This window comes from Oncorhynchus keta, chromosome 21 (genome assembly GCF_023373465.1).
Source record: "Oncorhynchus keta strain PuntledgeMale-10-30-2019 chromosome 21, Oket_V2, whole genome shotgun sequence".
Taxonomy (NCBI): domain Eukaryota; kingdom Metazoa; phylum Chordata; class Actinopteri; order Salmoniformes; family Salmonidae; genus Oncorhynchus; species Oncorhynchus keta.
Window position 1 is genome coordinate 28,954,069 of NC_068441.1, and position 16,494 is coordinate 28,970,562.

Sequence of the window (16,494 nt, forward strand, 5' to 3'; positions counted from 1 at the left end):
GACTAATTCATCTTTGGGTCGGTGGAAAGGGGGCACTGCAAGCTACATTTGATATTGGTGCTCTACTTAGTCAGCAGTGTGATATTATACTGTGTGTAAGTAGTGTCAACAAAGCTTCAAGCAACTGTTTATAGAGTAGAGCTGGCTTGGGCATGCTTAGTGTACACTACAGGCACATGGTACATTATAAGTACAGCTCTATCACTGTACTTAGAGAAAATATTACCCCCATCACCATAAAGCATTGACTAGAGTCAGATTAACCTGGAGTTTGTGGTGAAACAGTGTCCTGCTCTCGCATTCTGTTTGTTTTACATGGTCAAGCTTTATATCATATTTCCATATTAATATTTAACTTTGGTTAAACAAACGATCCAGTGATTTTTAAGTGTTGTGGGTGCCTCCATACTGCTTAATTAACTGTCATAAGCACTGGGGAAGTGGTACTCTGGTGTATTGACACAAGGCTTAGCAATGAGAGTAGTGTTGTGTGCGTGTTTGTGCACATATAGTTAGTATGTGCCTTAGTATTTTGAACACTGGATTTTCCTCTGTCCTCACTAGGTATTGAGTGTGCTGATTTTTACTAGTATTGCTTGCTGTTTTCACATACTGAGAGAGGTTCACATTTAAAAACAGATATTTTAATGGACAAACTCTGGTCTCGTCAAAGTGACCAGGAAGAGACATTGAGTTCTTGTTAACGTGTTTGTGTGAGAGCCAGTCCACAGTATTTGATCTTGTTTCAGGAGTCCTCTAAGCATGCGATATTCATGCCAGTTGGCTGGCCAGTGTTGGTAGATATGCCATGCATTTGGATGTGGTCAAAGAGCTAGACATCTTGCTCATTGACCTTGATGACAAGTCCGTGACTTTGAGTGTTGTCAGCAGAGTTTGATTCATGCCAACTAACTGTCATGTGCCTCAACGAACGGCCAACCAACCTTCACAGAGACCGAAGGGCTCAAAATAAAGTGAAAACCTAACACCATGATGAGAATGGTGAATTTACAAGACTCTCACAAAGCCTCTAAAATGTCCTGTATTTTTAATGTCTCTTCTAGGACACAGTGAGTCCTCCACTAAAATGCAGACAGATGCTGTTTCTGTTGATAAGCCAGTTTGAAGTATGAGGTTATCTGTCTCCTTAATGACCGGCTGGGATTTTCTAGCTCCTCAGCAGCACCAGCCTAAGTTCTGTTCTGTTTGCTACGCTCTGTCTGGTGACTTTGCTGACTACTGCAATGTCACAGCACTGAGTCAGTCAGAGATAGACTGTAACTCTCAGAAGAGATCAAACTCTTAGGAGTTTGAGGTAAAGTTGATCAAGATGGTTGCGCTTTAGACTTGGCTGGTGAGTTTGAGGATGCGTCCCAAATGGGACCATATTCCCTATATAGTGCACTACTTTTGACCAGGTACCATATGGGTCTGGTCTTAATGTGTGCACTATAAAGGGAATAGGGTGCTGCATCCTAAGTGAGTCTACTCTGTGTCTGGCTGAGGTCTGAGAAACATGGATGTGGGGGTTGTCTGTCTGTTCTGCCGAGTTGGCCAAAATGATTGCAAAGGGGGGTTGATGAGTGATGTCTGGCTCTTTGATGAGCTTGTAATTCTTTGTTAATGTTGGCATCTGTATTTTGTTTAACGATGGGAAAGATTTAGTGTACATGTTATCCAAACTTTGCAGTTCACCCTGTGACTTATAACAAACTGGCACAGCTCTTTTATTAGAGTAGTGATGCACAGTTTTCTTAACGCTTGCATAGCTTTTTCTCTGTAGCTGTACCCTACGGACTCAGTTCCTCTATGCCCTTTCCACGAGTTTCTCCCATTGCCATGACCAATCAGTTTCAACAAATGGTGGTTTGTTTCGGAGAATGTGCAGATTCTTACTCTGCCATGTTCAAAGGGCCCTTGGATCAAATGTATTATTGTTTGACTGATTGATTGTTTCATCTGCTCTATTTTGAACCCCTATAGGCACCAGATTTTTTTTAGCACAGCTAAGATCACTCCCCCTCCCTTTCCACCCACCCGGCACTCGATTAATTAACATTTGCATATATTTGAGTTCTTTTGATGAGCTAATTATGGTGGAATGGGACTTATCATGCATGTGAGTGTGGATTAATATTCAAGTTTCTGTGATCGTACCCTAACCCAGTCTTTGGGGAAAGGAGAGATCCCAAACAGGGGTGGGTGGGGTAGGGGGATGGGGGCTCTTGGCAAGAGCATAGAAATGCCCCAAGGGTAGAATTCTTTTTGATTGCGGGTAGACGATCCACCCCCACAACCTCCCCCTCCTTCTCCATCTCTATATGGGTCTGTCTCCCATCTTTCTTTCTCTCGTGCCACCTTTCTATCCACTCATCTAGGGCTGGGCGATATGGCCTAAACCTCATATCTACATTTTCTTTTATAACTTATGGGCAGTTCACGATATACATCAACATTTAAAAAAATATTTTCTTTAAATAAGCTTTGTTGAACAGTTAAAGGTCAAATACACTGTATTTAAAACAGTCAGCAATAATCTAATGAATTCTGAGCTCGTGGAATTATACCTAGGCTGGATATATGCCTTCCACAACCAAAAGACCCACTAATAATTTCATTATTTTATCAAAATTGTTGTGCCTGCTTTGTTGTGTGTGCAATAATCACTGATCTGGCTTTCAGGTCTGTTTTTATAAAAATGTCCTTTTTGTTATTTTTTTTATAGAAACATGCATAATGCACATCCAATAATAATGTAGCAGGCATTATAGAAAATGTATTTATATAACAGTAAACTGCTAGTATAACAATCTTTATTTGACTTAAATGCAGCTAGCGATACGTGGTATGTGATGAACTGCGCATACATTTTCCATAATGAATGTTAATTTGTACATTCGTTTTAGCAGTGTCTGCTCGAAATTTGAGGAGTTGAAACAAACTGGGTATTGTTCGAAAAGTTAACAGTCAAATAATGTCTCCATGTGTTTCGGTGTCCATATGACCGATTCTGTTGGACCAAACCTCAAATGCAAATAGCGAGTTGAAACCATTTGTCAGAGAGGAAGAAGTAATCGCTCATCTTTGTCGTTGTGAGAGGTAGGGTGGAGGTGCTCGGGAGAAAGAGGCCAAGCGAGAGGTTTTACTCTCGCCTAAATCTGTCCAAAATATGCCCAATGCGCAAAATATGCCCAACCTTGTCGCCTACCTTCCCGGCTTTGGGACAACGACTCCCATTGTTAGAGTGGAGACATGAGCATTTCGTCATTATATAGATCTCTGGTGTAAAGGAGAAGGTGGACAGCACAGAAGGAGTGAACGAGACAAAACCAAAAAGACAACATGAGAACAAGCAGACATAAACCCTCATAAAAACCAAAAAAAAAAAAAAAAAAATGGATTCTGCGACAGGCATTTGGAATATTGCGCAAAAACATACATTCAATATATCGCCCATCCCTACTGTCATCCTCTCTGTGTATAACTCTTTCGCTTCCTCTATGCCTTATTTATTTTTTGTGTGTCGACTCCACATACCGACTCTCTCCAAAAAACCTTCAAACCCACTGAGCCTCCAACTGTGAGGCCAACTCCTGGCAGACAATTACCCTCCCTGACACTCATCCTGAAAGAATGTCCCGCCTCCTGCCCGCCCGCCTGCCTTACCCCCCCTTACCAGCCTCCAGGTGCACAGTGACAGAGTGGTTTTAGACTGTCTAGCCCAGTGTTGCTGAGGCTGCTGGTGAAGGCAGGCCTCATAGGTCTGGCCCTCATTCCCATGCATTGTTAGCTGATGCCTCAGGGCATATTATCATTGCAGTGATTCACAGGATCACAGCATTGGAATCAGCCCATACATAGTCTTGTTCAACAGCCATGTGTGTTGGGGAAAAACTGGCACGTTAGGCTATAGCCCAACCCTTGTAATTGTTGTCTGTATTTGCCAGATGCAGACACACTGTAGACTTTACCTTGTAGATTAGAGATTAGATTAAATATATGTAGAGCCCACTGTAGATAGAACACTGTTATTAGGTAATCTACTGCAAGATAGCATTCTGCTGCATAGATATATCAATACTATTCAATTATGTTATTAGCACCTTTGCATTATCTATTTTGATATTGATGTGTTGGATTATCTCGATTAGGTTTGAAGGTCTCCCTTATCTTTTTAGGCATTCCCCTAACATTTGACTGCTTAATTAACAGTACTGTATGCCACTGCAGTCTTTTTGGTTTTTGGCGGCAGCAGCACCTGATGTCGAGTCTGAGACAAGTGAGGAGCTCCTCTGAAGCACCTGTTTGGTGGTGTGAACTTCCATCCCACCTGGCAGCCCTGCCTGTCTGTGCTGTCTATAGAGGGAAAATCTGGGTGGATATGGAAGATGCTCTCAAGTGCTAATGTAATTCTGGTAAGGGTTGACATGATTTAACAGGATTAAGTATTGGCCCCTGAAGGGGTCTTTGGGAGTCCAGGGTGGCTGGGATGGGGAACTGCCTGTCAGAAGTGATGTGGCAGACAGTGTGGGACATGGTCTGGAGAGGGGGGAGTGGATAAAAATGCTTGACAAGCATCTTTCATTGCAGAGTTTTTTTGTTTGTTTTTGCCTTTGTTTCTCTCCTCGCTTTTCACACTCGCTTTTCACACTGGTCTATCAGCTTTCACTCTGTTGATGAATCAGCTTTTTGCTCTCAATCGGTAACATAAGCTTCCATATTTGGCAATGCTTTCTGTCCACAAATGAATCTTTCCTGACGTGTGAACGCTATGCATTACATCGGACCGAAACATCTGATCTACTCCCAATGAGATCTCAGACCGCAACCACATCTTTGAACTTACCACCCCACATAACCATTCGTTCACTAACCACTTAGAATTTTGCCCTGCAGGTAAAGTGCAAACCCTGAGCTTTGAGTTAGGTACTGCTTTTACAGGGTTCGAGCTAATGTGAAACAATGCAATGTGGTGTCCTGCTTTACCATCTGCGGTACTATTAGCTTCACGCATACAAACCTGCTGTGATTTACGCTCTGCAGTGTCTGTTGTTCCACCGACCAAAACATAGTGGGAAATGGGCGGGAGCTTTTATTGCTATAACGTTTTTATTTGGAGAAGGTTACTCAAACTAAACCTTGGATAAAATAGTTAAAGATGTATCACTTATCTGGTGATTTGGAAATGCCAGAGAAGACCAGCATAATGGATGGATCAGTTAAGTGAACGTAATATCACATAGTGTCTCATGTCTGTAGCTTTATTTCAGTTATTTATCTGCCCGGTTGGATAGAGGATATCGTGTATGTTTATATGGCTAATATAGGGCACTGTAAATGTCAATGACGTGGACTGGCTGTGATAGGCTGTTTTTGGTGTGTCTTGTTTCACATGTTAAATGCCACATGCTATGGCAAACACTCAACGAGGATCGCTGCGAAGATGGTGAAAATATTAGGGCTGTCCCTGAAAAGAAAATCTTGGTCGACCGTGTAATTTTCTATGTTTGAATAAATTCAACTATATGTAAGCTACTGAGCTTGTCTGATGCTTTAAGCACTGAGATTTAACATTTAAGACACAAATTACTAAAGAGGGAGCCAGAGATCAATATAGCCTAACCAGAAGGAAAAAACCTGTTCCCGACTCACCTCCCGCTGCTGCTGGCCTCTGCAGATTCTGCCGTTACATACACCGTAGCTAAATACATTTAAACTCAGTGTCAATTCCTGACATGTAATCAGAGTTAAAATTCCCTGTCTTAGGTCAGTTAGGATCACCACTTTATTTTAACAATGTGAAATGTCAGAATAATAGTAGAGAATTATTTATTTCAGCTTTTATTTCTTTCATCACATTCCCAGTGGGTCAGAAGTTTACATACACTCAATTAATATTTGGTAGCATTGCCTTTAAATTGGGTCAAATGTTTCAGGTAGTCTTCCACAATAAGTTGGGTGAATTTTGGTCCATTCCTCCTGACAGAGCTGGTGTAACTGAGTCAGGATTGTAGGCCTCCTTGCACACACACACTTTTTCAGTTCTGCCCACACATTTTCTATAGGATTGAGGTCAGGGCTTTGTGATGGCCACTCCAATACCCTGACTTTGTTGTCCTTAAGCCATTTTGCCACAACTTTGGAAGTATGCTTGGGGTCATTTTCCATTTGGAAGACCCATTTGTGACCAAGCTTTAACTTCCTGACTGATGTCTTGAGATGTTGCTTCAATATATCCACATAATTTTCCTTTCTTCATGATGCCATCTATTTTGTGAAGTGCACCAGTCCCTCCTGCAGCAAAGCACCCCCCACAACATGATGCTGCCACCCCCATGCTTCACGGTTGGGATGGTGTCCTTTGGCTTGCAAGCCTCCCCCTTTTTCCTCCAAACATAACGATGGTCGTTATGGCCAAACAGTTCTATTTTTGTTTCATCAGGCCAGAGGACATTTCCTCTGTACGATATTTGTCCCCATGTGCAGTTGCAAACTGTAGTCTGGCTTTTTATGGCAGTTTTGGAGCAGTGGCCTTTTCCTTGCTGAGCGGCCTTTTAGGTTATGTCGATATAGGACTCGTTTTACTGTGGATATAGATACTTTTGTACCGGTTTCCTCCAGCATCTTCACAGGGTCCTTTGATGTTGTTCTGGGGTTGATTTGCACTTTTCGCACCAAAGTACGTTCATCTCTAGGAGACGGAACGTGTCTCCTTCCTGAGCGGTATGACTGCTGTGTTGTCCCATGGTGTTTATACTTGTATTCTATTGTTTGTACAGATGAACATGGTACCTTCAGGCATTTGGAAATTGCTCCCAAGGATGAACCAGACTTGTGGAGCTCTAATTTTTTTTTCTGAGGTTTTGGCTGATTTCTTTTGATTTTCCCATGATGTCAAGCAAAGAGGCACTGAGTTTGAAGGTGGACAAGAAATTCTAATGGGCTACATGGACAAACTTGTCATTCTCAATGGATGTAAAAACAGACTTTGTTTACTTGCTGTTTGAGGTGAAGAAACAATAACTTTGAGAAGCTCTGCAGTGATGGGGAGTTAAGACAATCAGAAATAGTATCAGATCCCCAACCATGCACATTTATAGGCCAACATTTGCATGTAGGCCAGGTAGCTTATGCCTACATTTGCATGCAGGCCAGGTAGCTTATGCCTACTTCAATGCAGAATCAGGTGCGTGTCCTTACTCAAGATTGACAGGAGCGCTTCAAACAAAAGACCAATTAATAAATTGACAACTTCTAAATGGAATGAAATAAATCAAAACTGTTTACTCACAAGTGTAACCTAGGTTGTGTGCTCTGCAAAAAAATATGTCCACTCCTACAATGACAACGGTAAGACTGTAACAATAAAATATTGTAATTAACAGAAATTACCGTAACCAAACAAAAGTAGGTGAGAAATGATGGTAATTAAAGGTAAATGTACTACTGGTGATACTGGTGTGCCATCCACAGTGTCTGAAATGGATTAGTTCACTATTTTGATATATTTGTCACTGCTCTAGTAAAAGATCTGTCCACCAACAGCATATCTACCAAACAATCAACCAGTTGACTACATGGGATCAGCCCTAGAAAATAGTTGTAGCTTTTTTTGTGACACAAGTTAATGCAATTCTTGACCTTTGGGGAATTACAATGTTGTTTTGGTGTGTATTTTAGGTACGATGTTAAACTAAATGATTTACCCTGGGAATACTGTGAGACTAACATTTTGTCTTTTTGTGTGTTTCTCAGGTAAATTGCGGAGCGGGGCTGAACGACATCATTACTGACCTTTCTGCACATTTTTTAGCCAGCCTCACCGGTGGGTACCCCCTCCTACACACGTACACCAGTGGTGGTGGGTACCATTTAGGATTAGGGAGGAGGATTTTTTTTTATGAGCATGGCCTTATTTCTATTACAGCATATTGGATGAATGTTATTCATATTCCGTCCACGCCGCTCAATATAACATTGATAGATTGAATTTTCCTATACCCGTCATGAGGTTGCTACAGCCTACGAATTAGTTTACAACGTAGGTGCACAAACAGTGACACATTCATTACATGCCTTACACAATCTTGCCTGCATCTAGCTGATCTAGGGTGTAATCATTAGTCCAACAGTTGCAAACGAGAGTTTCTATTAGACAAATTCAGGTATATTTATCCCAGTGGCGGTCAGTGCTGTTTAAAACCTCTTAAGCCCACCCGACACGCAGGCGCCCCATCTAGCCATCTGGAAATGCAAATGCGCTACGCTAAATGCTAATAGCACTCGTTAAAACTCAAACGTTCATTAAAACACATGCAGGGTACTGAATTAAAGCTACACTCGTTGTGAATCCAGCCAACAAGTCAGATTTTTAAAATGCTTTTTGGCGAAAGCATGAGAAGCTATTATCTGATAGCATGCAACACCCCGAAATACCTGAAGGGGACGTAAACAAAATAATTAGCATAGCCGGCGCTACACAAAACACAGAAATAAAATATAAAACATTCATTACCTTTGACGAGCTTCTTTCTTGGCACTCCTATATGTCCCATAAACATCACTATTGGGTATTTTTTTTTGATTAAATCGGTCCATATATATAAGTGACTGTTCTACTGGATGTCATAAGGTGAATGCACCAATTTGTAAGTCGCTCTGGATAAGAGCGTCTGCTAAATGACTTAAATGTAAATGTATACCCAAAATATCGATCTATGAAAAGTGTGTGATCCGGAAAAAAACAGCGTTTTAAAACGCAATGTCATTTTTTAAAATTAAAAAAGTAGACGATAAACTTTCACAAAACACTTCGAAATACTTTTGGAAATCAACTTTAGGTATTAGTAAACGTTAATAATCTATCAAATTGATCACGGGGCGATGTGTATTCAATAGCTCCACGTCTTCAAATCATGGTGTAAGTCGCTCTGGATAAGAGTCTGCTAAATGACTTAAATGTAAATGTAAAAACGAAAATCCTCTTCCAAAACATCCCGAGAAGGAATGGGATCTCTCTTACTCGTTTGACCAAGAAACAACTCCCAGGCAATTGACAAGACTGGTGACATTGTGTGGAAGCTGTAGGACTTGCAATCTCAGCCCCATCTAATTTGCTGTCCCATAGACAATACATGCAAGTGGCGCATTGATATTTTTTCCAGTTTTTGGTGATCAGTTTTCCTTGCGCTTTTCGATGAAACACACGTTGTGTTATAGTCACAGCCGTGATTTAACCAGTTTTAGAAACATCAGAGTGTTTTCTATCCACACATACTAATCATATGCATATACTATATTCCTGGCATGAGTAGCAGGACGCTGAAATGTTGCGCAATTTTTAACAGACTGTTCAAAAAAGTAAGGGTAAGCTTAAGAGGATGCGGGAGGAAGATAATTTTTTTTAATGAGCATGGCCTTATTTCTATTACAGCATATTGGTTGAATGTCATTCATATTCCATTCATCCAGTTACATGTAACAGCAATAGGTTTAGGCTGTTACATTTTCCCTATACCCATCATGAGGTTGCTACAACCTAGCCTATAAATGAAAGTTTACAACGTAGGTGCGCACAGGTCGAGAGAAATTTGAGGTGATCGACACATGGACAACACCACCTTGCACACTCTTGCCTGCATCTAGCTAACATAGGGTGTAATCATAGTCCAACAGTTGCAAGCGAGAGTTTCTATTGGACAAATTCAGATATGTTTATCCCCATTTGTTTCAGTTTAAGAAACATTTTAACAGAATCGGCAGGAATGAATACACCCCTGATCACGTATAAACACAGTTCACTTTCATAACAGCCGCATTGTATTCCTTCTCGCAACTATGCTCTCTCCTCATCTTTTCCCTTCATCATGTGTGGACGTCAATGCACAACACATCAGCTGTATGTGACCAGGCAAAAAAATAAATCCAAACCATATCAAAACTGCTACACACAGCCTACATCATAGTCAACATAGCTAATAGAACTAAGGCATTAGTGAACCTGCTGCAATAATACAGTAATGTTAGTGTACAGTCAGTAAGCCGTTTTGCACCTAAACCCACGGGCCACAGTGGCAATACATTTGTAAAACCAAAAGCTTACCTTAACACTGCAACTCTTCCAAGTCGTGTTGGATAGGCATAGCCAGCTAGCTAACATAGCATCCCTCTGTCTGATCAGGGTGTTTGAGTAGGCTAAACTAGATAGCTGCATTTGCTAGCTAAGTGGGAAAAAAATAGACTATCTTGCTTCTCCTTCATTTTGGAAGAAATTAATTTAACTGTTCAACTATTGTCTTTCTCTCTGAGTCAACTACTCAGCACATGTTATGCACTGCAGTGCTAGCTAGCTGTATCTTGTGCTTTCAGTACTAGATTCATGCTCTGATCTTTTGATTGAGTGGACATGTCAGTTCATGCTGCATGAGCTCATAATTACTGTAAGTCTGTGGAAGGGGATGAGAACCATGAGCCTCCTAGGTTTTGTATTGAAGTCAATGTACCTATGGTGCTACCCTACAGTGACGTTGAGCCTACTGTAGACCTTCATTGCAACATATTATGTTTTAATAGATTTTTTGGTGACATGATTATATTTAGTATAGTTTTATCTAAAAAGTATAACTAAGTGTTTTTTTTAATCACTGAGGAGGATGGTCCTCCCCTTCCTCCTATGAGGAGCCTCCAATGATGTGCACATGTTCATCACCATGAGTCTAATTTGACTGAATCTACTAAGTCTATTTGAGTTATTCTTCTCTTATTTATATATATATTTTGTTGTTGTTGTGGGTTTTATTTATTTTATTAAGATAGGAGAGATTGAGAGTCAGAAGGGTAGTGGGTCTGATACGAATCCATGACTACTCTGGTAGGATATACAATATATGTCTGCTGGGGTCCACGACACTAATCGCTGAACCACACCGGCCATATCGATTTATATTCTTAGCTGAATCAAAACCCGAAACCTAAGCTCTCTCAAGTCAGTCAGACATCCATCACAAAATAAGAAGGGAACAGCGCACTGATCTGCGGAAAGATAGGAAAAGGGGAAAGACAGATAGGAAAGGTGAAGGATGGTTAGGAAAAGGATGGGAAAATGGGAAGGAACTGTAGCTGTTAGTAGAGCATGGCTCTTGCAAAACCAAGATAGTGGGTTTGATTCCCGGGATCTCCCATATATAACAAATGTATGCATGCAAATGGAATATATGACTAATTTATAAAATGTCAGTGTTCTCTTTTTACCTTTTTTTATGTGGCTTGGTGAAAATAAGCCCCTACCTACCCAAGTCTGGATATACAACTGCCCTGTTTATTTTGGATTCTCAGAAAGAGGGATACATGGGAGAGGAGGAGGCTGCAGCGCCATCAATGTATTGATCCAAGCCAGCATGTGGCACAAATCACATGTCCCTGAGAATACTTTATCTGTTTGGCCTAGATAGAGTGCGTCCCAAATGGCTCCCTACTCCTTATAATAGTGCATCTTCAGACTCTGGCATGCAGCCTCGTTCTCTTTGATCCTACCTTACATTAATCCCCTGTTCAAAGAATCCGTTACCTCCGCTCTAAACAGCTGCACTGGACAATAAACCAACAATTACTGCTGGCTGTCGCAACCCTGGCAGTCATGCAAAGGAAGAACTCTTGCCTTGAACCGACCCGAACAGTCTCTCTGAAGTGTGCTTCAAAGCGGCACCTTGTGCACTCTTCATCTGAGAGAGTTTCTCTTTACTTCTCTCTGGCACCCCATACCTTTTTTTTATGAGACTCATGTGTTCTCCATCATTATTAAGCTTTTTGTGACTTGTTCTAATATATTATCGGCATAAATATTGCTTTGTATTGCAACACCCACTAGTCATGTTGGGTCGTTCCACGAAATCAGTCCCTTTTGGGTAGTGTAATTTGGTGGGGAAAACAAATAAATCTTCGCATAATTTTAAAATTGTACTTTTCTATCTCAAGGTTAAAATTAAAAAATGACTATAGTAAGTGCCTATTAAGTGCCAAATAAAGTATCAGAGTTGACAGATTGATGTAATTTTAAAGGCCCAATGCAGCCATTTTTAATTCAATATCAAATAATTTATGGGTAACAATTAAGTACTTTTCTATAATAGATTTAAATGAAAATGGACTGTCTGGGAGTGGTCTGAGTGGGGAGGGGAAAACTAAAAACTAGCTATTATTGGCAGAAAGGCTTGGAACAAAAATAATGTATTGGTCTATTAACCAATTTACCAGATGGTGATGTCACCATGGAAAGCCAAAACTACCACCCCATGCGAACCTGCTGATTTAGAAGCTCCTGTGTAGATTGTATTTTCAAGCAGCAACTATCGGAAAATAACACATACTTTTACAATGTGTGTTTCATCTGTTGTGAACAATATGATACAAAACACAGAAATACAATATGATACAAAATGCTGAAAAAATGCATTTTGACTGCACTGGGCCTTTTAAATCAGCCATAAATCACCTTGTGACAGGGGGAATGGAAGCTTGTTTTGTGTAACAGGGAGGGGCAATTGAAGGCAAGCTTTGCAAAATATTTCAAATGTCTATCTATGGGTAACAGGGTTGACATGTTATGCTTGACCCACTCAGTTGTTCCATCACAAAACACCAGAAATTGCCAAAAAGAGTAGAACCAGCTCACTTGCTTTTACACTATGATTTAACTATTAGATGTTCAATGTTTCTTTTGGGATTTTTTTTCTCAAAATGAATCATTTCACCGTATTAAAAATAGAGTTAATTTTATGTAAGGGTTGAACTTAAAATGTTTGTTTTTTTACCTAATAAAATGATTAACTAATCACATTAAATAAATAATCATCTTCAGAAATTACTTTGTTAAAGCAACAAAAGGAACTTTATAACTTGGGCAAATGTTGGAGTTAAGTGAGTTAAAAATCTTCCTAGACATCAGAGTGCAGAGGGACATGCCAGAATTTTTGCACATTAGCCAGTCCGTATTCATGATTTATTGGATTTTCTATGTTTTACACATGAAAAAAAAATGTGGGGTTCAACAAGGGTTCTTCTAAGTTCCTCAAAGTTCTTCGAAGAACCTTAGGGTTCTTGACACTGAAAATGGCATCTAAAAGGTTCTTCCAAGAACCCCATAGGGTGGGGTTCATCGAGGAACCTCCTTAGTTGGTGGGGGTTCTTGCAGGAACCCAACTGAAACATTTTGATTTGAAAGGACAGCATGTGCAGGCACTTAACTGAAAAATGTTTTTTTCTCGCCTGAGTAGCCTCGTTACACTGCCAAAAATCAAATTAAACCACCTAGTGTTCAGCGAAATAACAACACAATGTCAAATACAGGTAGCCTAGACCAAATAATGAACATCCAGTCACATTCTGTTAAAGGTCCCCAATGCACGCACATCTCTGGGGGTCTTCTTTTCAGTTCACTGCAGCTAGCGACTGGAACGAGCAGCATAGCATCAAACACTCAAACTGGATGGTTTTTTTATCTCAAACTCTTCATTCAAAGACTCAATCATGGACACTCTTACTGACAGTTGTGGCTGCTTTGTGTGATGTATTGTTGTCTATCTTCTTGCCCTTTGTGCTGTTGTCTGTGTCCATTGTGCTGTTGTCTGTGCCCAATAATGTTGGTAGCGGCACAAAACATGGTACAATGTTGTGTTCCTACCATGTTGTTGTCATGATGTGTTGTCATGTGTTGCTGCCTTGCTATGTTGTTGTCTTAGGTCAATCTATATGTAGTATTGTCTCTCTTTTCGTGATGTGTGTTTTGTCCTTTATTTATTTTGTAAATCCCTGTCCCCGCAGGAGGTCTTTTGGCTTTTGTTAGGTCGTCATTGTAAATAATAATTTGTTCTTAAAAAACATCTTAGGGCTAGGCGTCCCACTAGCGGGACAACTTCCGGTTAAACTGGAGGGCGCGCAATTCAAAGAAATAATCATAAGAATTATGGATATTAAACATGTAGGTACATACAATTGTCTTATCGGTTGAAAGCTTATATTCTTGTTAATCTAACTGCACTGTCCGATTTACAGTAGCCATTACAGCGAAAGCGTGCCATGAGATTGTTTGAGGACGGCGCCCCACTTCAAAATATTTTTCCACCGGCAGAGGTTTCATAAATTCACAAATAGATCAAATCCTTCTTTATATCCTTAAAACTCATTCAACATGCAAAGAAAGGAATCCAAAAATCTACCGCTATACTTTGTTAAAACAAGTCAAAATAGGTTTCTATTGACTCCTCAGATACCCTAAAATGTAATCAAACTATAATAGTTCATATGGAAAGAAGTATGTTCAATAGGAAACCGATATTAGCAGGTGCGTCTTCCTCGGGCACCCAAACACGAATTTCCAATAGTGTGTCCCAGTACTAAAACTCATTATTACTCGTTTTGAAAGAAACCAGCCTGAAACCTTGAACATAGAGTTCTGACACCCTGTGAAAGCCAATGGAATTGCATACTGGGAGCTAGATTTTATTATTTCCCAATACCTTCCATTGTTCTCAAAAAAGAAAACAATTCTGGTTGGTTTTTCTTTCGATTTTCTTCGACCATATCTATTGTTCTATTGTGTTATTGTCTCCTACATTATTTTAACATTTCTACAAACTTCAAAATGTTTTCTTTCCAATGGTACCAATTATATGCATATCCTGGGTTCAGGGCCTGAGCAACAGGCAGTTAACTTTGGGCACGACGGAAATTGAGAAAGAAGGACTCTAGCCGGAAGTTTTTAATTTGAACTGACTTGCCTAGTTAAATAAAGGTTAAATAAATAAAATTAACTGTCACTCTCTCACGGGAATTCCACTAACGGCCCCGTATGAAGCCAAACGTAGCTGCTGTTCATGTTCTGTACTGATGCTGCAAAAGCCATGACAGGGAGACATAGTGGAGTGGTAACGTCACTTGAGTGGGTTGAGTCACTGATGTGATCTTCCTGTCTGGGTTGGCGCCCCCCCTTGGGTTGTGCCGTGGCGGAGATCTTTGTGGGCTATACTCGGCCTATCCTCAGGATGGTAAGTTGGTGGTTGAAGATATCTCTCTAGTGGTGTGGGGGCTGTGCTTTGGCAAAGTGGGTTGGGTTATATCCTTCCTGTTTGGCCCTGTCCAGAGGGTATCATCGGATGGGGCCACAGTGTCTCCTGACCCTTCCTGTCTCAGCCTCCAGTATTTATGCTGCAGTAGTTTGTGTCGGGGGGCTAGGGTAGTTTGTTATATCTGGAGTACTTCTCCTGTCTTATCCGGTGTCCTGTGTGAATTTAAGTATGCTCTTTCTTTCTCGCTCTCGGAGGACCTGAGCCCTAGGACCATGCCTCAGGACGACCTGGCATGATGACTCCTTGCTGTCTCCAGTCCATCTGGCCGTGCTGCTGCTCCAGTTTCAACTGTTCTGCCTGTGATTATTATTATTTGACCATGCTGGTCATTTATGAACATCTTGGCCATGTTCTGTTATAATCTCCACCCGGCACAGCCAGAAGAGGACTGGCCACCCCACATAGCCTGGTTTCTTCCTAGGTTTTGGCCTTTTTAGGGAGTTTTTCCTAGCCACCGTGCTTCTACACCTGCATTGCTTGCTGTTTGGGGTTTTAGGCTGGGTTTCTGTACAGCACTTTGAGATATCAGCTGATGTATGAAGGGCTATATAAATACATTTGATTTGATTTGGTAACGCGAGTGCAGGCAGTTGCTCTTGACGCAACTTGGGTACACTGCAGCATCTACCGAGAAGCTCTTGCTGCCTAGGGAATGCCTGACAGCTTGAAAGACGTTTTGGACACTTTGTTAAAGCAAGGCCCCTGAACTGTTGTGTATTTTCTGCACTGTGCAATATGGGCAGCGACCATGTAACTCTTTTACAACATACAGAGTGTGCTGATTATCAAGAGGCAAAGCATTGACACGTTTTTTTTAATTGGGAGACGGCTTAAAGTTTATTTTACTGACCATAATTTTCACTTGTCTGACCGTTTCTCACACGACTGGCCTATCTGGGTGATGTTTTTTCTCGCCTGAATAATCTGAATCTAGGATTACAGGGACTCTCCGTAACTATATTCAATGTGCAGGACAAAATTGAGGCTATGATTTAAGAAGTTGGCGCTCTTCTGTCTGCATTACAAGGACAACACAGGTCTTTACATCATTGAATTATATTTTTGTGTGCAAATTAACTCATGCTTACGGACAATGTTAAATGTGATATAGCGAAGCACCTGAGTGAGTTGGGTGCGCAATTACACAGGTACTTTCCTGAAACGGATGACACAAACAACTGGATTCGTTATCCCTTTCATGCCCTGCCTCCAGTCCACTTACCGATATCTGAACAAGAGAGCCTCATTGAAATTTCAACAAGCGGTTCTGTGAAATTTGAATTTAATCAGAAGCCACTGCCAGATTTCTGGATGGGGCTGCGCTCAAGAGTATCCTGCCGTGGCAAATTGGCTGTTAAGACACTGTTGCCTT

At 40.8% G+C, this 16,494-nt stretch overlaps 1 protein-coding gene across 8 annotated transcripts in view; it reads left to right on the forward strand.

Moving 5' to 3' along the window:
* Positions 1-16,494, forward strand: part of LOC118400393 (nck-associated protein 5-like) — a 109,314-nt gene that overhangs the window by 59,907 nt on the left and 32,913 nt on the right. For 7 of the 8 annotated variants that reach the window (XM_035797223.2, XM_035797221.2, XM_035797226.2 and 4 more), the window contains one exon: positions 7,756-7,825. The exons of the other annotated variant lie outside the window; for it this stretch is intronic. The gene's annotated coding sequence lies outside the window, so the exon portion shown is untranslated. The remainder of the gene's footprint in view (positions 1-7,755; positions 7,826-16,494) is intronic. 8 annotated transcript variants of the gene reach the window in all.